Source organism: Fukomys damarensis, unplaced genomic scaffold, assembly GCF_012274545.1.
Source record: "Fukomys damarensis isolate Sample0158 unplaced genomic scaffold, DMR_v1.0_HiC HiC_scaffold_28, whole genome shotgun sequence".
NCBI lineage: Eukaryota > Metazoa > Chordata > Mammalia > Rodentia > Bathyergidae > Fukomys > Fukomys damarensis.
Genome location: NW_022900940.1, coordinates 25,207,324 through 25,231,744, shown reverse-complemented (window position 1 = coordinate 25,231,744; position 24,421 = coordinate 25,207,324). Strand labels below are relative to the sequence as shown.

At 36.6% G+C, this 24,421-nt stretch overlaps 1 protein-coding gene and 1 non-coding gene across 3 annotated transcripts in view; one reads left to right on the top strand and one right to left on the bottom strand.

Moving 5' to 3' along the window:
- Rbms3 (RNA binding motif single stranded interacting protein 3) overlaps positions 1 to 24,421 on the top strand; it is a 1,373,556-nt gene that overhangs the window by 303,860 nt on the left and 1,045,275 nt on the right. The window lies entirely within an intron of this gene.
- Positions 18,199 to 18,304, bottom strand: LOC117283668. Its single transcript, XR_004514694.1, has one exon. It is a non-coding gene; the product is annotated as a U6 spliceosomal RNA (small nuclear RNA).

Genomic DNA, 24,421 nt, shown 5'->3' with positions numbered 1-24,421 from the left:
GACAGGAGAGACCACTTGGGAACTCAGGAGGACTTTACTGGTGCACCTTGACTCAGCAGGTCTTTCTGTCAAAAAAAAAAAAAATGAGCACCAGACACGAAAATGTTTTTGATTTTTATATATTTTCTAAAAAGGGAGTGGTCTTTCTTGTGACATGAAGCTGAGAAGGAATGCGCTAGCAAGGCTATAGAAGCTAACAAAATCAGGTTAATCATGTTTCCATGATGACAGTTTTGTTCCTTGGGAGTCTTGTGAGAACAGGACGCCATGAACTTTGTTTGCAGGATGTAGTTGTCAGTCTCATCTATATCTTTAAGGGTATATAGCTCCTTAAAGATTGCAAAGTCTTTATTTACAGGAGTGTAACTGTTTGCTCTATTAATATGGGGGGTCAGCCTTGAAAGAAAGTAGATTTCTGCAAGAACTTGGTTGTTTACCTTTCCTGTGGCAGAGCGGAAGGAAGTCAACAGTTAACCAGGCAGGGGTCCTGCAAGGAGCTAGAAGACTGCTTTCCGAAAGGAAACCCGACTTTCTAAGTTTTGCTTTGCTGTAACTTTGTCAGCATCATAAAGTTGTTCATGTGTCCCAGTTCTTAGTTGTCATTTATTTTTAAGTTTTTAAAAATTGTGTTTTAGTTTTTTGAGACAGAGTCTTGCAGTGTAGTTCAGGCTGGCCTCGAACTTGTGGGATCATCCTGTCTCAACTTTTCACATTGTTTCAAATGACATAGTTGTCATTTAATAAATATTTTGAATGAAAAAGCTGGTGAACTAAAGGCTTTGGTTCTTATTGAAATTTATTAATGCATCAGAGGACAATAAAAATAAAGAGCTATCATAAATGCCTAAGAAATAGTAAAGACTGTAAACATATATTTTTCTCTTGACCAGGCTCACCAAAAGCGTGATGTCAATAAGTATTAAATAAATAAACAAACCCTTACAGTGAAAGCTGAACACTTTCCTGGTCTGAGCGTGGGCATCTCTCATAGAGTACTCACAGCCATTCAAGAAGCTTTCCTTGAGTGCCCACTGTGTGCTCGGCTCAGTTGCAGGTGATGAATATATTACTTCTTATGACATTTTTATTTGGTGTTATTAGGAAATTTTAGCAAGCAACATGAAGACAATAAATTTCACACATCTAGTAAATTAGATGTTTTTCTTATATGTTAGAAATTAAAGGAAAATTAAGCAAATGGCACTAGAATTAGAAAGAATGAGCAATTCATTAGGCAATGAGAATATTAACTAGACATTGGGATCTCTTTCCTATTTTAATACGCACTTGAGTTTAATTGGCTAAGTTTTGCATATGAGGTGATGAGTTGAGTTGTTAATACAAATCACACACCTTTTATATGCTTAATACAATCCAAGAGTCTGCGATACATTTGCGTTGCAGTTTGTCTGGAGAAGTCAGTGAGTTGAGTAATAGAAAGGGGTAATAGGAAATCAGTGGCTGAGAAACCTATAAAGTAAATTATCATGTGCCTCACTTTATTAATTTATAACAATAATGTAACGGATGAATCAATGAGCAGGGCTTTGCAAGAAATGGGGGGAGGGAAAATTTTTCCCTTTTGCAATTTGTTAGAATCACTTCCTCTGTGGAGGAAATGCTTGTTGGATTACAGACGTGTCTTGACGCAGACGGGAACGGTATAACGTTCGGAATCCATGGTGCTCTCCTCATATCTCTGGGGCCGCAGGCTTTCAGAGAGCTATTGCTGACTTCAGATGCTGGTGTTTTATCTTGTCTGAGGCCTGCTCTCTGAAATCTTCAATTCCAGAAGAACGGCTGCGCAGATAACATCAGTCCTCAGCCGACTTCATCCAATAATGGGCAAAAGTTGGTGTTTGAGTGCCCCAGGTCCATAGTTCCTTGGGTGGTGTAACTCTTTGGCATTATTGTACAGTTTTCTAGAGTCTCCACTAAGGATTATGCTTCATTTATCCACAAGGAAAGTGGCTTGGTAGGCTGCTTTCTCTTCTTGTGTCACCTCTCTACTTTCTCAGTAACTTTGGTTCTAACTCCCACATAAATCTTTTTTTTTCTCATTGAGTTTATTGGTACATTTTAGGTATAAAGTACAGTTACATTTATCATCGGGATCTTGTACCTTTACATGACAGGTCTTGGTTTTCATTTTTTCCCCTTACCCCTGCCCTCCCTTCACCCCTCCACCCTTCCCTATTTACAAAAACTTTGTTTCCATTATTTTTCATTTCCTCCTATTTTTTCTTTTCCCTTATTTCCTTTCCCCTACCCTTCCCACTTCCCCTACACCTTTAGACCTTTTCTTCCAATTTCACATTGTCAGTTATATACCATTTGGATCTTATTTACACTTTTAATTTTTCACACCAGAGAAACTATTCGATACTTACACATGTGTGACTTATTTATTTCACTTAGTATGGTCTTAAATTGCATCCATTTTCCTATGAATGACTCTAGTGTCTCATTCTTTATGGCTGAGTAGTGCTCTATTTTATAGAAAACCACATCTTCTTTATCCAGTCTCTAACTGATGGGCAATTGGGCTATTTCCAAGTTTTAGCTGTTACAAACTGTGCCGCTATAAACATAGGTGCGCATATATCACTGTGGTATGATTCTTTCAATTCTTTTGTACAGATACTGAGCAGGGGGATGGCTGGGTCAAATGGAACCTCTAATCCTAATTCTTTGAGGTATCTCCATATTGATTTCCACAGTGGTTGCACCAGTCTGCACTCCCACTAACAATGGAGAAGGGTGCCTTTCTCCCCTTGAATCCTTTCTTAGGATTCTGGGAAGACCCAAAAGCAAGACATGCATGAAGACTGAAGCCTGTTGACTGTTGCTGTTGTGTTTCGATGTCCTTGGTAAGGGGCCTGATTACTTTTGGGTTAACCCTTACTTGAAAGTACTGGTTACAGAATCTCAGAAGCTGGTGTCTTTGGCTTCAGCGTTTTAAGGAACTGCTGCTGCCAGGAATCTGCTTGCCAAGGGCCATTCTGGTTGGAAGATCCAGCAGGGCCGGAGAGCTTCACTCTGCATTGCTGTCCTTTTCCTATCCCTGAGTCTTGCGTCCTGGCCATCTGTACACACACGCGTGCAGAAGACAGATGAATGCTCCTTAGATGGAGCTTTGTTCATTTTCTATTGCCAGTCTTGATTTGAGAGGGTAAACATTTGTCTCTCTGTAATGTTAGAAGCAAGCATTTTTCTCCTTCTACTTCTTGCGTTGCCAGGCTTAATTAGCAGTTTGTGAAGGCTTCACAGTGCCTTTTGGAGCTCCTCCATCTCTGTTCTCTTTAGGGAAAGAATGTTCCCTTTCAAAACTTGGTGTATGTAAAAGAAGCTTCTCCAATATGAATTTTGTTCCTCAGCCTTCATCTCCCACTTTAACTACTATGCATAGTCCCTTTCCTTAAATCGCCTGCTTCCTCTGTTACCCCTCTGCAGTGGATTCTACAAATCACAGCCAGAATGGTCAGTTAAAACCCAAACTCACGCGTGCCTTCCTCTGTGTAATCCTCCAAAGTCTTTCCTTTGCACTTGTTTGTACACTTCCCTCGTATTAGAAAATCTCATTCCCTTCTCTCCTTTTGGGCTTGACTTAAATGTCACCTTTTTCAGGGTGACCTCTCTGGCCCACTCTGTTTGAATTTGTGAGTCCATCGTTAGCCCTTCCTGTCTGCCTTCCCTGCTTTGTTATTTTGTTATTTTGATACCACTGTGTGATTCACTGCATGCTTTCAGCATGGAGACAAAGATAGATAAGTTTTTAAAAATTATATATACTATTTTTATTTAATGACCATTTTTTAAAACATTGACCCTATGTAAAGACTCGGGAGCCCTGTGTACTTTCTGTTCCTTGATGCAGAAGCAGATTGATCTCTATCTTTTAACTTTTTATCCAATGGGCTTGTGGAACTCGCTTGTTAATCCTACTACTTTATCTGCAAATTTTTAAAAATTGTAAATAGAGTTTTGATTTTTTTTTTTTTTTTTGAGACAGGGTCTCACTATGTAGGTGAAACTGACCTGGAACTCACTATGTAGCCCAGGCTGGTTTCCAACTCGCAGCAATCCTCCTGCCTCAGCCTCCTGAGTGCTGGGATTACAAGCGTGCGCCACAACGCCTGGCTTGAGCTTTAATTTTTCTAATCCTTTTGACTTTTATTTCTCTTTCTAAATTCATGACAAATATTTTCAATATGATGTTGAATAAATGTGCTGAAAGAGGACATTCTTGTCTCACTCCTGTTGTCGAGGGGCAAGGATTTCATTAACTCACCATTAAGTATGATGTTTGTAGTAAAATAATTATTACCAGTATAATTATTATCTAGACATTTTTTATATGTTAAGATAATTTCTATTAGGTTATTTTTTTTAAATAAGTATTTAAATTTATTAATTTTTTCCAAATCTATTGAGAGTGCCATGTAGATATTCTTCTATATTGGTAATGTAATAAGTTATATCTATATTAGTGCTAACTCTGTAGTAACCAAATATTAAACCAGTTTGCGTCCTTGGAATAAAACCAACATGATTTTTTAGACATTGCTGGACTGAATAGTGAAAATTCTATTAATGACTTTCATTCTTGCTTAAGAGAGATTAGCCTGTGATTTGTCTTTCTTTTAATATCTTTATAGGTTTTGGGACCAATGTCACTCTAATTTCATAATATAAATTAGAAAGATATCTTATTTTGTATTACTAATTATTTTACTAATGATAGTGTGATTCTTACTTGTGTATATTTCGAAGAATTTGTATAAGCTAGTGGAATTTTTCTGGGTCAGTAATGTTCTTTTGTCAGAACATTTTTAGTTATGAATTGATTTACTTTCATAGATATAAGTATTCTCTGGTATTCTATTTCTTTTAAAATTGAAACAAATTTCTTGTAAGTTTGGGAGGTTGTATTTTTCCCAGAATATAAGTTTCATCTACATTTTAACATTATTGGTATAAATTTGTTCAGAGTAGTCAAGTGTGATGGCCTAAGCCTGTGATCCTAGCGAGCACTTGGGAGGATGAGGCAAGAGGATTGCTGTGATTTTGAGGCCAGCTGAGGCAACATCATGAGTTCAAGGCCAGCCTGGACTGCACAGTGAGAACTCTATCTCAAAAAACTAATTTGTTCAGATGATCATGTACTTTCTTTATATACCCATAAAATTCCACAGTTGTTCTTTCTCTTTTTATCTTGATGAGTCTATTCTAAGGATGGACCTTGGCATAGTTGGGGTTGTTTTGTTACTTTAGGTGACTTTTGTTGCTTATTTGACATTGTAGGTTTCTTTTATTAACTTATACCCTTTAATAGGTTTTCCTTTCACTTCTCTTTTTTTGTTGTGGTTGCTATGTATGCACCAAGGCAATAATTTTAAGTGTAAGTCTGTTTCATTTTTTCTTATTCATGGACTCACATAATCATCAGCCAGATCAAGACAATGCATGAAGAGCCTCTCGTGGGTCCTTCCATGTTTAACTAGTCCCCTTATGATTGCCTCTGTTCTTACTTAGATTACCACTTAGTTGATTATCATACAAAGATGGCTGTTCTATAATTTTATATCAATACAGTTAGACTTTTCCGACTTTACATAACACAATGTCTATGAGATTCTTTCATTTTGATGTGTCTATCAGTTGTTTGTTCTATTTTATTTCTCTGTAATATTCCATATGTGACTATATCATAATTCATTCATATGTTCTTTTTTTTAAATGAGAATTTATGGGTTCTTTCCTACTTTGGGGCTATTATGAATAAGCCTGCTGTGGACATTCTTGTATATTGTCTTACAGGGGTCAAATGCACTAATTTCCCTTAGGTATATACCAGAAATAGAAGTAATGAGCATAGTTTAGTATTATGATTGGCTTTATTTGATACTGCCAGACATTTTTGAAAATGACTGAATCAATTTATGCTTCTAGCAATGAAAGTAAAGTTACCTTACATCCTAACCAAATGACATCATGAAGATTTTTTAATGTATTTATTCTAGGAATTTTATTGTTATTTTACTTTTCAATTTAAATGTACAATCTATCCTAAATAATTTATTGTATTAAATGTCAAGGTCTCTTTTCTACCCAAGTGAAAATCCTTTTGTTTCAGCACAATTTATTGAGACGTCTGGGTTCCTCTACTGGATGCCTATGATACTTTTGCTGGAACTCAATCAGGATAATCTATTTCTAGACCTTAACTCTGTTACACTAGTTTTATATGCCTATCCTTGCACCCATCCCACACTGCCTTACTAGATATGGCATTGCAATTGTTACAATGATACTTACTCATAAAATTTACTAATTTACTTACTTGTAAAATTTACTAATTTAAGTTCTCCATGTTTTCTTTGATCTCCTAAGATTGTTTTGACTTCTTTCTAGGTGTTTTTGCCTTTTAATATTTATTTCAGTGAAGGGCTGTTGTGACAAACTCTTCGGTTGTTTTCTGTTATAAAATGTTATTTCATTTTCAAGATATTTTCATCTGACATAGAATTTTTCTTGACATGCATGTTCTTTCAGTAGTTTAAAGATGTGACTTCATTGTTACCTTGCCTTTGTTGCTTTGGTTGAGAAATCAGCTCCCTTACTCCTTTGATGCCTTACTCCTTTGATAGTAAGGGATTTCTTATACTATGGGGATTTTTAAGACTGTTTTGTTTCATTAGTCTTGTCATGGTGTGCCCAAGTGCAGTCTTCATTGTATTAATCTGTTTTGAATCCATAGAACTTATTTTTGTCCACAATGTTTTGCATTTGTCTTGAAAATGGTCTCCTCAAAATATTTTTGCCTTATTTTTCTCCCATGACTGAGAGTCCAATTACATGTACAAGGGTGATGACTTTCTTGAGTACCTTTATGAGGTATAATAAAAAAATATGGAGGATGCTGAGCACCATCCAGTGGAAAGGTAGGTGGTAAAAACCTTATGATGTGTCCTAGTCCACCTTATTCACCAGATGTGGCAGCATGCAACTTCTGGTTCTGCGCTAAAGTCAAAATGACCATGAGTTTTAAAAGGTATAAATTGATTCAGAACATGACGGCAGCCATGACATTACAACCAAAGATACTCATGAAAGAGGACTTCCAGAACTGCTTCAGAAAGAGGCAAGAACGATGGGATGTGTGTTCAAAGTGAGGAGGAGTATTTTGAGGGAGATTAATAGCAATGTGTCTTTCATTAGAGTGATGTTTTAAACTTAAACACTCCTTCAGCCACATCTCATGTCTTCTATATTTCCATTCTGCCCTATTTTTCTTTTATATGTTTTTCTGTATCTAATTTTTATCTTCGTTATATTTCAGTCCAGATACTATCTACTGATTTAAGTTTATTATGACTAATCCTTTCAACTGTTCCCATTCTATTGTGAAATTAACTCTAATAGTCTTAATTTTTTTAAAAAATAAGAAAAGTTCTAGAATCTCAATTTTTTAGAGACTCAAGTCTTCTTATGAAATCATCTTGTATCTATTTTTTTAAACGTATTATCCAGGTTAAGTCCATAATTCGTAGCTATGGATCACCTTTAGTTCTATTTTTATTAAATGCTTTTTCTCTTCTATCTTTTGAGATGCCTGGCAGTTCTAAATGAAATACCAGATGTGTTTAGTAAAAGTTACATTCTACAAATGATGTTATCTTTCTCTAGAGAGGTCTTTGTTTTAGCTTCTAGCCAAACACTTGGAGTGGATTTGAAGCCATATTTCAATTCTTTTGAGACCTGTTTCATTTCTGCATGGTTTTAACTACTGTTTGTGATACTATGAAGATTTTGCATCTAGTTAGGACTTCAACTTCTGATTTTTCTCCCTGCACTGTAATGTAAGGTTAGTAAGTCTGATTAACCTCTCGGGATTTTAGCTTTTCCTTCCTTCTCTATTCTCTAAATTTTGTTTTTTGTGTATATTGAGAGGTGGTAAATTTAATAAAAATACTGTAGAATCCATGTTAATCTTAGTGAATTTTTCCGTATCTGTGTCATCATAATCCCTTAGTTCCATTTGCCTTGTTAACTCTTCAGTGCCTTTAAACATCTCTGATGCCTTTAAATAGATATTTTTATTTTGTATTTTGGTTTTGATTTCAACAAATTTTCTAGTTATTCAATAAGAGGATTATTATATAGAAACTGGTATAGTAGAGATAGTAGAGGCTTCAGGGGCCAGATCTAGAAATGATCTATGTACATTCTTCAGATTCCATTGTACAGAAAAGATCTCATAATTCCTTCTAAAAATGTTGGACCATGAAATAAAGTCTTCATATAATGCTCAGGAGGAAAATGAATTAATTTAGGAGAAATACACCATTGGTTTTCTGTTATAGGCAATCGCTTCTGGATTTACTATATATTTTTAGTGGGATTTTTATGCATCTTTAGGCAAATTTTAAGCTAATTATCAGATGAGTGTAAAAGGTTCATAGAACAGTGTGTGTGTGTGTGTGTTTGTGAGTGTGTGCGTATGTGTGTTAAAAATTCAATGTTTATTACATTCTTATTGTTTTTTTGTCCTTCCCTATGCTGGGAACATTTACGGCTGTTCCATTTTTGAATCCTCACATTAATCCTGTAAAATAAGTGCTAGGATTTCTCATATTTTTTCCAATTGTAAGTATGAGACTGAGGTGGTTGGTTACTTTTTGCTTTCTAATGTGGACTAAAGCCCATGAATTCATTCCACAAAGTAATTTTTTCCTGTTCGAGTTCCACTCATATAGATGCAATTTGAGTCAGTACTTGAGACCAAGAGCTCTGGAAATGAGCTGCTAAGTTTCAGTCTTATCTCTATGACTTCCTGATGACTCAAGCAGTAGACTATTTTATTTCTCTATGTCTCAATTTCCTCCTCTGTAAAATAGATTATAATAAATTGTTATATTAAATTAATATCAGAAAAGAGCCTATTAATGAGCCTCAAATATTATAAACACAAGTTATTAACCATTAACTTTTGGTAGAAGCAGATGATTCCAAAGCTATTGCTATAACTTACATTGCACAATGCTTTATAGTTTCACAAATCCTGCTCTAGAACATAAGTTCCATGTGTTATAGTACTTGACATCAACTAAGAGTGCAGGCTACTGAATTTTAAATCATAAAACAAGAAAAATTTGAATGGCTTTTATTTCACCATTGTTACGTTCAACCAATAATATCTACCATATATTTTCCTCATTGTTTTTTATTGCCCAATTATTCTTGCAAACCAAAATCTTGTTTTCAGGGCTAAAGTCCTAAGTTGCTTTAAACAAAGTAGTTACCACTTTACCTCTCCTCAGTTGGGAATTGGTGTATAGCATGGTAAAATGCTGGGAGAGACACAAAATCTAGATGAGGTGGTAGATATTTATTTTCCAAGTTAATGAAAAATTTATGCTTTTACTCTATCACAAAACAACTTGCCCTGTGACTTTGTGCTTCACAATTCATGTACTTGATATTATGTCCTTTTGACAGCTCTTTCCTGTATCTGACAGGTTTTTTTTTTTTTTTTCATTTTCAGAAGTACGGAAGACACATATTTCTGTATTTGTATGCATTTTGTTCTGCTTGTGGTAGTATCTCCATCTTTATCACACAAAATATAACTTTCTGTCAATCAGTATTTAGTACGCAATTACTGGAACACTGGGTTCCAACACTTGGAAAAAGAGCATGCATGGAAAAAGAAGAAGATCCTGCCTTAAATTTTAGGAAATTAATTGACATATGCAAAAGCACTCTGAAAACAAAATGGTTTTATATTATTACTTGGTATTTTATTTGCTATGGCTGCTGGAACAAATTCCCCAAAATCAAGCAGTTTCAAACAACAACATTTTATTTTCTCTCAGTGAAATCCAAAATCAGAATGTCAGTGGGATGAGCGGAAATCCATTCTGTGCTCTCCCCCCTAGCTTGATGTTGCTCAGCTTGTGGACATTTCACTGCAGTCCCTGCCTCTGTCTCTGCTCTTCTCTCGGTTTCTCTTCTTATGCTTGCATCTTCTCCTATGAGGACCCTTGCCATGATACTTAGGGCCCATGGGGTGATACAGGATGATCTCAGATGAGATCTTTACCTTAATTTTATCTGTAATGATCCTTCTTCTAAACAAGGTTACATTCAAAGCCCCTGACTGGACATCTCTTTTGGGGGAGACTGCTGTTCGACCTGCTACATTGGATAAATGCTTTGTTATTTTTCCTTGAATATTATCATCAGTTTCTCTGGTTTGCAGAACTTCTTTATGAAGAAGGAACATGTGTTATATCTCTCATGCTCCTCAGATGCTGAGAAAGTACTTTTACCAAACCAAACCTAACCAAACAAAACACTTTTAATGCAGATGTATTAAAAAGAATGGACGGCACACATGCCAATGCACAGAAACAAAGATAAATTCATAAAATGTAATGGCACAGTTGGAATCTTGTGATAATACAAACAAAAAAGCATGGTGTGGAGTGAGAGTGGTAAGTATGATCATGCAGCCAAGGGTATTTAGAAATTCTTCAGACTCTAAGACAGGAAGAGTTGGAAAGTCTTTCTGAGGAAGGGGACATAATCAAGTGAATTTTGAGAGACTGAATAGGGAGTTATGTTGAAGAAGACATTAAGGAAGAGAATTCCACACACAGAGACATGTGCTGACATTCAGAGACGTCCAGAGTGAAACAGCAAGTACTTGTATGGCTCAAAGATATGGTGTGTGGAAATATGACTGGGAAGGTAAATATGTGAAGGGTAAACTGCCAGGGATAACCCTAGGATTGCATGAGGGCTGGATCATGAGGAGCCTTGTATGTTCCGCTGCCTTAGTCCATTTGGGCTAGTGAAACAACATACCACAGGCCAGGTGACTTACAAGCAGAAGGAGTTTATTTCTTATGGTTATGGAGGCTAGGTAGTCCAAGATCGAGGTACCAGCTGATTTCATGTCTGATGAGTGCCGGTTTCCTAGCTCGTCAGTGGTGCCCTCACATAGCAAAAGGGGTGAATGAACTATTTGGAGATTCTTTAATGAGGGCAATGTCTTCATCTGTTCAAGTGGCTATAACAAACTACCAGAAAATACATGACCTATAAATTATGGTAATTTATTTTTCAGAGTATTAGAGGCTAAAAGTCCAACATTGATCCACTGGTAAATTTTGTGCACCTTATAAATGTATCTATTAGTTGTATCTTCCTATGGTAGAAGGGAGCTGCCTTATTCCTTGGGGTCTCTTTTTATAAAGGTACTATTTCCATTGATGATGCCTCTGTCCGTCAAGGGCCCCATACACTAATACTGTCACTTTAGAAATTAGAATTTCATCCTAAGAATCTTGGTGGGGGTATGTGCCTAACTATCCGCTGAAACTACCAAGGAATGTGTATTTATTCATTAACAATAATGAAAACCTTTCAAGTGGCACCAAAAATATCAAGACCACCAACAAAAAACCTACCAGGAGTAGAAAAATAGATTAGATGTCAGTGAAAAAGGAGGCAGATTGTTGGGGGACTGTAGGTTAAAAATGACTGACTGATGAATGCCTCAGTTAAATCAGTCTGCACCGTGGGTGGGGGAATTGCAGGTGAGATTTGTGAAAGTGATGTAGGACTGTTTGGGAATGGTGACTGGATTGGGCTAGGCCAGAGAAAGAAAGAGAAGATCAAGGATGATTTCCAAATGCCTTTCTAGTTTGGCTCTAGTAGGTAATGTGATCATTCATGAGAGCTGATGTCAGGAAAAGAAAATCACGTTAATTTTCTGTGCCTCATTTCCCTCACCCATAAAATGGCAAACAATGCCTGCCTTTCTCATCTCTCAGTGTTATGATTAGAACCAAGTAAGGTACAGTCTTCAAAAATATTTCATTCTTTATGATTCATTTATTAATCAGATTTTATAATTTAAACAACATAAATTATAAGGAAGTCTTTAACTATACGTTGGGAAAAATCATTTTAAAAAATAAAACATCTTTGATGATGGCAAGAAAATGTATCTATAGTCTCACTCTCCTCTTTGCTTTTCGTCTCACTCCTTGACTTCAACATGCAATATGTCTGAGGGAAGATGTGCAGTAATTCTTTAATGCCTGCTAGTTCAAGTTAGGCTCCTTTGCCTTCTCTATTTCTCTGTACTTTGCCATTTCAAGTGACTTTCCTTCCTCCTTTGTGCCTGGCGCAGGCAGGCTCCTCATCTCCCAGGAGGTGTGCGCTCATAAAAGGAGTGAGCACGGTTATCCTTTTCCAGATCTTTGGCACCAAGTCTTTGTCCTCCTGGCCATTATTATATCTATTTTACAGGAATAATGATTATATGAAATTAATCACATACATGGCATGCATGAAAATGGTTACGTATGCTCTACCTGACAGATTTTAAGGACTCTATAGTACTTTTATTATTATTATTTTCTAACTTTATGTGTCGCAGACAGATACATCTTGTTCCTAGAAATATTGCTTTCTTCCTCTCCAATTTTACAGAATACTCCAGCTGTTGATAGAGCCTTATCTCTGCATGGCAGCTTCCTTATTTCTCCAGAACTCCTGGTTTCCCCTCTTCTATCCCATCTCTACCTTTCTGAATTTCTGTAACATTTAGGGTTTGCCTCACAGCATTTAAAATGGTGTTATTCAACCATCTGGTTTGTCATTTTGCCTCTTTAAAGGAGACACTGAACTCATCAACCTAGCCCAGCACAGGGCACTAATGTCACAGCAGAAGGGCTGACTTGGTCATCTCGTTTACCTTTACTATATTTGACAGCTCTTCTCTGGGAGGCTTAAAGCTCTTACTTCTCAGTCCTTTCTTTGTATGTGAAAGTCAGTTTTTGTGTTTTAAAGGAAGAAAGATAAGTGAAAAACTGAGGTCGAAGATATTACACGTTTCAGTTTTAGCTTCAACACTGGAAAAAAGGTTGGTGGTAGAACATTTTTCTTTTCCTGGGTTTCTTTCATTCTCTGTCAGCTCAAAAACTGCAACAATAGGGCCTGGGATTTAGCTCAGTGGTTTGGTGGCCTGCCTTGCAAGCACAAGGACCCGAGTTCAATCCCCAGTACCAAAAAAAAAAAAAAATTGCAACAATAATTGTATTGTTCCCTAAATGAACAAAAACCAAGATTATGTTGTTGAACTATTAGGAAAAGTGCAGGAAAAAGCCCATAAAACATCTTTGCTTTCTTTATAAGAATCCAAATCACCTCACAGTTGAAGGAAAGTGAGCCCCAGGCCCTGAAAGCTTGGCCAGATGGCTATGAATGGTTTCAGCAAAATGCTTGGAGCAACATCCAGCAGTAAGCAGTGAGGGTTTCTTGAGATGGAAGTGTAAGAATGTGGCACGTCTTTAATTTCACTTTGTTGTATAATTTAGGGAAAAGACTCAAGAAAGATATCCCTTGCTTATAAACTCTGGCAATTTTAATAGGGCAAATTTATTTCCATCAAACTCCATTTTTTTTCTCTTAATGAGGATGAAAATATTTCCTTCCAAAGAAAACATTTGACACCTTTCCATGTAGATATTTGGAGAGGAATAATAATAAAACAATAATCTATGGCTAGTTCTTTGAGCAATTGCCAATTACCTACAGGTGATTCAGCAACTCTTTCAACTTTATACCAAAGTATAATTTTAAACATATTTTAAACATGTCTTTTATGTTAAAGATATACTCAACTCATTAATGAGGGAAACAGCAGGATGTTAAAGCTGGTTCAAAGAGAATTTGCAAAACTGAGTATATCCAACTTATGAAAGAGTGATTACTGGAATAAATTTAGTTTAAAAATTTGTTCACTTCCTAACAACAGTAATCTACTGTTTAGATATAATTTTGCTTTTCCATCAGACAAGTTATCATATTGTTTCAAAGTTTATAAATTCTGCACAGTGGTAAGTAATCAAACAAATGTGATTTAGCTCAGTGGTTCCACTGCCTGTCTGCTAAGTGTAAGGACCTTAGTTCTAACCCCAGTACCAAAAAGAAAGAAAAATGAGAATTTTGAAAGGGCATTAAAAAAGCAAAACAAATCAAATATCCAATGATCAGTTGCATGTGCAAAAAACAAATCAGTCCATTAGAAACACATCTTTTTTTGGTTTGTTTTTGTTTTTGTGGTACTGGGGATTGAACTCAGGACCTTGCACTTGTGAGATGTATATTCTCCTATAAAATTAAATAATCTAATATGTTAGACAATATTCTTACGATCTTGAAAGGACATGTAGTCATTATTTTATCTTATTCCCAGGTTTTGAAATTATATTTTAATAGCCTTCTAGTTTTCAATTTTCAGAATTTCTTTCCAGTTCTTCTCCCCCTGCCTTTATCTCTGGAAAGATATTGGGCACTCACTCCCTTTTCCATGAGCCACTTAATGCCCAATTACATCTTCTGGACTTTTTCTTTTTTTTGCTTCTATTTCAAACCAATATTTGAGTTTCCCTTAGCTCTTATGCTAACAAAATCTTGACTTAAACTAACTTGGCTATGTACTCCAATAGCTTCTGTTTAGTATTAAAGATAGGTACTATTTGCTCTTCCCCTCTCAGTGTCCCTGTGTGGAATAAGGAAAGAAACTCTCAAGCAGAATTCTTCTGTACTTCTGAGATCTAAAGCAAGCAAACACAAAGTTGTAAAAACTCATTGAAGGGCTGGATCTTTCCTTTTGTCTACTCTAAAAGTAAGAAAGTTTCAATTAAGGCAAGTACTCACTAATCTGTGGTTTAAATTTTCTAACAAAATTTTCTTTGCAGTATCAAATGATCAAGAATCAACTTTGGAAAAAGTTATCACAATTTACTGTGTTGAGTTGGCATTGTACAGAAATGGACAGCCACATTGGTCTAGAAATGTTAGTTTTTTTATTTTTATTTTTTATTTTTTTTCCATTTGTACAAGGGTAACACACTGTATTAAATATGTAAGGTCATATCTATGTGGGTTTGATTACAGAAACTAATAAAGTATTCTCTAAATAATGAAAAAAAGAATAAGATAAGACTACAAGAGCAAGAAGCAATTTAAATATGTTAAGGGACCATTTTTATCTTCAGAATTAAGGATTATTTTAATCTTATGTCATTGCCTTTTCTCTTTTACTTTCCTTTTTAGTTTTATTTTAGGATTCCCTATTTTAAATGTCCATACAGAGATTTCTTTAAGTGAAATGCCGAATAGTTTCTCTGGTGTGAAAAACTATAATAGTACACAGGATCCTAAGGAGACAATTAATAATGTGAAATAGGAAGTAAAGGGCTAAAGGTGTAGGGAGTGGGAAGGTAAATAAAGTGTTTGTAAATGGGGAGGGGAGGAGGGGGTGAAGGGAGGGTAGGGACAAGGGGAAAAAATGAGAATCAAGACCTATCATGTAAAGGTACAGGATCCCAATAATGAATGTAACTGTATTATATACCTAGATTGTACCAATAAACTCAATTAAAAAAAAGAATCCTCCAAACCAGCATCTCAGGATTAATGAGAAATCAAATTTAAGGGGCCACTACTAAGGTGAAGTTGCATTTTGTTCTCTGTTCATGTAAGAGTAGGAATTATCTGGTGTATTCTAACGTGTCCTTGATCATCATCCTCCCCAAAGAATGTCCATATCTAATATCTATTATGCTTATTAACAAACTGCTGATTTCATCAACAGAACTGTTTGTAACTTCCATCTTTCTGACTGACAAACTTCTAATGTTAATCTGAGATGATTAATCTCTGCCTTGGAGATGCTGCCTCTGAAGCGTGATCTTCTAAATAAATGTCAGCTCACCACCCCTGGAGCACATCCCCAGTGAGGGAGACTGTTCTCTATTGGAGGTGTCACATTCATTTATGTTACACAGTCTAGGCTGCAAGAAGTTTAAAAATAAACCACAAGTCTACATCACAAGTTGTACTTGTCCTAGAAGTCTTAATGAAAATACCACAACGTCTGTGGTCCTTAGAAGTCAGAGGAGACACACGGTACTTACTGGGGTGGAAGTTTCCTGTCTCTAAGCTCAGGATGGTGAGCCAGTGACAAAACTTCTTTGGGAATACAGACCCCAGTCACTCTGGTCATGAGGAATGGAGTGAGGATGGTGCTGGAGATTCTGACTTCTCCCTGGAGGGTCTCCTCATTGTCTAACAACCTCTGTGGCCACAGTAACTAGAAAAATAGGAAATAAAATGAAGAATCCTGACTTGTTATAAAGAAAAAAAAAATACCTTTTTACATTGCTAATTTCTTTTGGGCTCTAGTGCCTGTCAGAGGTTCTAGAAAAAAATCAAAGACCAAAAGCAGTTCTACTTTAAATTCAATTGTATTTATGTCAGGTTTTATATTATGTTAAAAATTTAGCCTCTTTATAAGGAGGTCAAATCCCTAGTTGACTCAAAGTGAGCAAGGTGAGACAAAAACATGACCGTTTTTTTTTCTCCTTTGAATTATAGTTCTTGCTATATGCTCCCTCCCTCTCCTCTCTGCCACGAGAAATTTTCTCTCAGACAAAAGTGCAGAAAGATATTCTTGCTGCTAGGAGTAGTAAGATTCATGGTTTCCTTCAACAAAAGACTCTGGATTATTTTAGGCAGAAGAAACTGTCTGGAGTGGTTTGTTGGGAGTATGCATGTTGTACCCAGGCTGGAGCTTCTCTCTATTTATAACAATATAATTTCATTTGCTTTTAGAGATATGAATTTATGTCATCAGTCTAACTCAGAAATATATATAATGGGGAAGGTAGTTGCAGTCACTCCTGGTGAGCTACACTGCATATAGTTGAGTAGCAGAAGATAGAACTGGCAGTTCATTTTGACTCTTTCTCCAGAATTTAAGGAGATGCATTAGTTGCCAAAGCTCTCAAAATTTGAGGTAATAAAATTTTTAAATCCAAATTATAACAGGATCCATATGCAAGGACTTACCTCCTAGAAAAGTAGTTAAGTAAGTGTTCCAGTTTGAGCATCTTAGAATTTTTTTGTTTAGTTTTAGTGTCTTTTTAAACTCTTCTTCTTCTTCTTATTTATCATTATTGCAGTATCTAGTGATTCCATTCACTGTAGGGGCCTGGCGCAAGTACATGACACATTTCAGTTCCCTTCTGCCCCTCCCTTTCCTTCCTCCCCCTTTTTGTTTTTCCAGCATTAGATTTATTTATTTATAAGACTTTACAAAGATAATTATCATATACACAAAGTAAAAACCAGGATATAGGCCAAAGAATGTATAAAACATGTAAGACAATTGTACTAAGTCAAGGTACACTTTTAGATACATTGTCTGCACAGAATTACAATACCTTTGTGTTCTTTTTCTTTTTTCCTATTATCTGTTAGCTGTGTGGATGGTAGGATATAGTATCTAGTTTGTGCATTTTTACCTTATTGCAGGTTTCATATTATTTTATTTCACGTATTTTTATTTCCTAAGTTTTTTCTATTTAATTTTGTTTTATAGATTTTTACATATACAATAATTTTCTTGCAAACATCATAAGTACTCCTGCGTTTCTCTTCTAGTTTTATAAAATCATAATATGTTTGCCAAACTTACTGATTCTATTTTTTCCTTCTCTTTTCAGAGATAACCAATGAATCATGAATAATATGTTTTATTTCCATGCATGTCTTATACTTTAAAACATACTTTTACATCATGAATGCTGAATATTTCATGTGCAGGTTTTTAAATTTTATAACTACTGTATTGTTTTCTTTTGTATACTTTGCCATTCTTTGCTTCACCATTCTCTTAGGATGCTTCCAGTTCTCCAGTCATGAAAAACAATTCTGCAAAGAACATTCTTATCCATGGTTTCTAGAGGATTGCACCAAAATGCAATTGCTAAGTTTCTGGATACAAATATCTTTACGAGATGTTGTCAAACTGCGCTCTCAGGAGTAATGTTGGAATTCTTTATACAGTCTAGATACTAAAATACTGTCAGTTACATGCACAGCAAATACATATTTTCCAATCTTTGACTGGTCTCTTCCCTTTGTTCATAGAGGTTTTTTCATATAATTTTAATTTTCACATATTCAAAGTTATTACAATGTCCACTATGTTTTTTTTTCTTTCGTGTTAGTTCTGAAAATCCTTTTTATTTCACATTCTATTGCCTTCTAGTTCTTTTCTATGATCTCGAATTGCTCTATGTTCTGAAATTACAACCTGTTTTTTTTGTTTATTTAACAGAACATTTCACAAATTTGCCTGTCATCCTTGCCGGGTGCCATGCTACTCTTCCCTGTATCTTTCCCAATGAAGTGCATGTGCTGGTGAACTAAGCACCTTCTTGGTTTATTCCATGCGAATCTAAATGCAAGACTTAGCACCTCTGTAATGTATTTTCCTGCTCAAATTTATTAGTGACCAAAGGAGGTTTTATTGAAGATTGTGCAGCTATGGTAAAGGATTTCACATCTTCTACTCCACGTTATATAAATTAACTTCTCTTATTAGTTATTTGTCTTCTCCCTTTGTGAAATCTTGACCTGACCAGCACTTTCTCCACCAGAATTAGTCCGACTTTTCTTTCCCTTTGAGAAACAAATAAGTCCTTTCTTTGCTTCATGAAAAACTTTTCCACCTGTTTTATAAAGCATGAGGAACAGTTCACTTATAAATTAACAATTAACAAGTATATAAAAGTATCATCTCAATCACAGTGGGTCTTTCACTAAATTATCACAATAATTCCTTTGTTTTTTCAAGTAGAATTTATTGAGTAACAGCTAAGTGTCAAACATAGAAGTCATTAAGTGAACAAATCATATGCCAGGTGGAGAAAAGATAATCGGCGTCCTAGGAAAGAGCTTGGCATGCAGGAAGAACTCAAATCATGCTAATTATAAATAAGAGGAGATAGAAAATGAGATAAATGATAGCGAATGTAGGTAGAGGGCAGACCTGCTTGGTAAGGAAGGCTGACAATTTGATTTGTGGTACTAAAACATAGCATTGGCTGAGTATGGTAGACAAATTTGTCATACACAAGGCTTGAAAGAAACTAATTAAGAAGCTATGGCTGATGTCCAGGTGAAATGTGGTGATGCTGACAATTAGTTTTTTGATAGTAGAGATGGTAAGAAATATATCTTATATGAATAGGTGACAGGATTTGTGGAAGAGAAGCAGTCAGAGAGCAAAGGAAAAAATAGGAGCAATGATACTCAGTATTGTGATATGATAAAGAGTTAGACTACAAATTAACCCGGTGAAGACTACCCAGTAATGGGTGCAGGGTCGGGCAAAGCTGATGGCAGTCAAATTTGTAGGCAAATTGCTTTCAGTTGTCTGTGAGGCACAATAGCAGAGATTCAGAGTATTTCATTGTGCCTAGAGCTCAGAGAAAGGGTGAATTTGAGAATGTCAATTTGCAGCAAGGTAATTTTTTTCTCATTTCCTAGATAGCTACACAGATTAAAAAAGGAATGAAAGGGCATGTTTTAGTTATAGCCTAAAATTTAGATTCCAGTGACTAGCAACCATAAAAACATCCATGCATGAATACGGATTTTGGATAGATTATATCTCAGGAAGCTCAGGAAAGTCAAAAGATGCCTGTTCAGAAATCTTCCTGTATCTCTTGGGGTGTGTTTTTCTCAGAATTTTCTGAATTAAGAGTTAGAAAGCACTAATATACTTTGAAATGAATGAGGTTGACTGCACACTTTAAAGGAGAAATTGGGTTATGTCATGAGATGTTTGTTGAGAAATTTGTACCACAATATGTGTTTGTTGATGAACAGCAAAATATGACCATGTCAGAGCAACATTAACAGTCCTAGAATGTTTACTTGAATTTCTACTGATATTCCTATGCTAATGTTTGCCATTTCTGTGTAGTTGGTAATGAATTTGGCTTGGCAGTAGATTGTGCTCACTTTTTCTTTTTGCTGGTAGAATGAGTGCTTGAGCTCTTGACTTTTTAAAAATTAACATTTCCAGACTTTACTAAATTATGTTCAAGGCTCTCTGGCTCAATTTTCTGAGCCTTGCATGGATGTATCTTCAACTTGTACTTTATGCTTCTTCTCAGTTTTTAGTCCACTTGTATTTACCTTTGGCTATAACTTGCAGGTAGTCTTAGGTTCAGTCATCCAATCTTATTGATGACAAGTATGGCTACTATTCTAGCAATATTGGATTCTTACTTGAAACCAGCTGCTCTAGCTCCCATGAGAATTGCCAGACAACTGGTCATCATTCCTGAATGCAACTTTATAGTCTGGAAAAAATGCATTGGTCATTACCTCCATACACTGTAAGAAAGAATGGAAAAACTGTCATAATAGAGTAAAAAACAACACCAACACGCTGTATCACCTCCAAATAATGACCATGTGACATAGTTTTACAATATCTCCATATTGAAATGAATGAAAACTAACAAATAAACAAGAAGTAGATCAGTAGGACAAAAAAATGACAGAGAAATAATTGAATACTTTAAACTTCCTAAAGTGGTAGCCCAGAAAAGAACCAAAACATGGTAGCATTGGTATGTCTCCAAAATTCAAGAGGCAATATTGATGAGTATATTATTTATGGAACAGCACTCCATAAAAAATCAGGAGACAGCAGAGAGGCAGGACTCCTAATACTGACTAAGTCTAGCTCACCTCTTCCTTCTCTTTCAGCCCCTCCACTTAAGTTTACCATATTCACTAAAACAAAACAAAACAAAACAAAATGCAAGAAAAATTAGCTAGGACATACAGTAAATGCTCAGGCTTTTTTTAGGAGTTTAGAGAAGATAATAACAGATCTCAATAGAAAGGAAATCAAGAGTAACTCATTCACTCTTGCTAACAGATCAAATATATCTACTGGGTAATTGTTCTTGGTAACCCTGAGATGAAGAAAAAAAAATTCGACCCTAGATAATAAGAATAAAAACACAGGAGGAAAAGACAACCAACCTAGAGAAAACTGTAAGCTGGGGAATGAAAGAGAATTCCATACACATGCTTTGTGTTAGAAGAATATAATAGGATTGAGGATTCAATTAAACAGAAAAGAACTAAAACATGAAGTCACAAGGAATAAAGGAATATCTAAAAGAGTGAGAACTCCTAGGTGATGACAGTCCCTTAACGGCAGTCCCATAGGCACAGAGCAGAAGAGTAGACCTGACAGGAAGCAAGACTGTAATCATTGAAGGAACCTATGAATAGATGAAACTCATTCCAGAGAATCTGAGCATTTCCTAAGACCCAAGCACAAAAATAAGGCCTGCTTGCTAGTAGGAAGTGAAACCAAGGGCTGGGAACAGAACTCTTCTCAGCCCCTGTGGTTGTAAAACTTCCCAGTCTGGCTCTGCAGATTCTTCACAGGTTACTCAATCACGGGGAAGCTCATGTTTCCAGCCAGCAACAAACATACTTATAAGCTGGCTGGTAATCATAGCTCCCGATTCTCGGGAAAACAAAATCTGGTCGCCCAGCTTTTGTTATGTTCAATCACCTTGGGTTCAGTCAGCTATGAAAGGAGAATACAATTGCAAAGTACAACTCGTTCACAGTTACTGAGTGTGAACTGGCCGTCAGCCACTGGGTTGAGGGCTTTACCTGAGTTATGCAAACAGTCTTCACTTGAGAGAGGATGCACTATCATCTTTTAAATGGATGATTAACCTGAAGCTCGGAGGATGTGAGTTACTTGCTCAGTGTAGCACAGGTAATGGTTTCAAATCCAGGTGACTGGCTCCAAACTCTGTCCTCAACCTTTGTGCTATATGGTCATGATCCGCTGGAGCCAATCACTGTACCAAAGAGCAGAGGTCAATGTATTATAGATTGTACAGATCCCCAGAAAATGAGCACTGTATTCCAAAAATTTCTTCAGGATAGATTCTTAAAAGTGTTCATGGGTCAGCGGTTCTCTTGCCCAGTTTTTCTGCAGTTTTTCTGCAGAGTTACTCTCGTCTCTGTTCCATATGAAGTTTATAGAGGTACTTCTTTCATCACATTATTGCCAACATTGACTACTTAACATTTATTTCATCTTCCCAACTGTGGGGGAGGTAGATTATGGAGAATTTATTCAGAGTGAGGTTTGGGGAAATCCTCACAGAGGAGAAGGGTTGGATATCTGTGGATGAGGACACAATGAAGGCAAAGCAGAAGAGCCTTGGAAAGCCATGGGTTCGTGGGAGAAGCTTGGGCTGTTGTAGATGTCTTGAAAATAGTGTAGAGAGCTGTATTGAGAAACGACGCTAGTGAAAACTAGGATGGAGTATAGTGATCTTACATGAACAGTTTAGAGATGAAAGGTGATAGTAGTCTTTAAAAAAATAGCCCCCAATTAATCTTTGTGTGAGATATGTCTATGACAGACACATTTTATGTGCACACATTGATACTGTCTTTCATCACTAACTCTCCTCCATTCAGTTTTTTTCAAACAACTATTTGCTTAAAAATGCTGATGGGGTTCACACAGGATTGCTTGTGTTAGGGTAAAATGAATCCCTAATGGGATGACAGGTGTGAGTTTTTCAGCTTTGAAATGTATCCACTAGCCACATTTGCATTCTATGAGAAATCTATGCTAATATAGCATTCACACTCAGAGGAAAAGTTTAAATTGCAAATTCTAAAAAGCTTTAAGTCAGTAAATGATATTTTTGGAAGCGGGTGGTGGTGCCCAAACAATATAGTGTGGAAGGTAAGTGGAAAGGATGCATTTGCCAGGTGTGAACTCTCTTGGAGCTGAAATCACCTGCGAAGGCTGGGACTGGCAATTTACGTTGCTCCTCTCTGACAAAAGATGAAAACATCAGAGTGCATTGCAATCACCTGGGAAACTTTTTAAATTGGTTGGTTGGAGAGCTTCTGGATCAAGATGGTTGGGGTCAGGCCCAAGAGTTTGCATACCTAAAAATTTCTGAGGTACTGCCTATCCTATGGGACTATACTTTGAGCACCACTGCGCTGAGAAAGTCCTAATAATGTACTTGTTCGACAAAGATGGTGGCAGAAAATAACTAAATCAAAACTAAAGATTCTGACAGATGAAACGAAGTCTGACTAATGTTTCTCTGTATCTCTGAAAGGTTGTCTATTTCTTGGAAGGATGTGGTAGAAGAAAAGGGAAAGGACAAGAAGTAGGTGCTGATATTTTTCTTACCCTCCTAGGGATCAACTGTGGTTCCTGAATCCTTCCTATTATAAGCCATCAGTTTGGAAGGAGAGAAATGCAAATCTCCCAGGCTGCTGCAGCCACTGCTGAGAGCAGCATCTTAAAGCCAGTTTTCCCTGGTGGTTTCTGAGCCAGCCAGCTGCTCCCACTCTGTGATGATGTCAGCACTCTCTGCTTCATCACACTTGGCTGAAGGAATCAGATAAGCTCCATGGGAAGAGGCCTGAGGAACTTGAGCACAGCCTTGACAGGTGAACCAGAGACTTTTGTTTTGTGGGCTGGGACTGGCTCCCAGGTTGTGGATTTCTGTCAGTCGCTGGCTGTAACCCTTCTCTGCTTCTCTATTATTTTTTTTTTTTGAAAAAGAAACCATTAGTGATTTGCAAAGCTGCTTCAGAGCATACGAGGTTTTAATGTGACGCCAAGATTGGGTTAGGATAGGATCACCATCCCCCCAGCTTTGGCACGAAGCCACCAGCAAGAGTAGGACTTATTAATGATGGCAGACAAGGGACGGTACAGTTAGACAGGTGCACCCTGTGGTGGTGAGCAAGTCTTTACTTGGATCCTTTGGTCAGATCCTGGGCAGTGCTCTTCCAGGTGCAGCACAGGCCAAAACAGTCTCTCAGAATGGGCTGGGCAGCAGCTTTATGTTCAGGCCCTGTAGACAGGTGCCTTATCTGATACTCTCCTCCTTGTAACACTACTGAGTTTGGGCCCACCATGCTTGCTGTTCCATGGGTCTGGAATAACACAGTGGTATCTTTTAAGAGTTAAAACTATTAAGAAAAATATTCTTTGTGTCCAGAGAATTTTGATCCAATCCTATTAATTTTGGGTGAGCAAACCTAGGTTTGATATCCACCTTTCCATTTCACTTTGTTGGGTGTATGGAATTCAGAGCAGTGTACATGCATGGTGTGTGTGTGTGCGTGTGTGCGTGTGTGCGTGTGTGTACTGACTTTCTCTGTGGCTATGATTTATTCATAGGTCAAAATTTTTAATACAAATATTAAAAAATATATACACATATAATTAAAATTATTGGCAAGTATTTAAAATGGTCTTAATAATTTTTTCCTCAGGGAGAAAGTTTAGGTGAACAAGATAATACATTTGTTTTATAGTGCAAAAGTGAGAAATGACTTCAGGGAATCACTATGAGTTATTTGAGAAAGCAGCTGAAACCAGGGTTTTCTCCCAGCAGCTACAGGACTTGTAGTTTGCTCTCCTGTCAGGGGACTGCAGTTTCCACAAGACCAA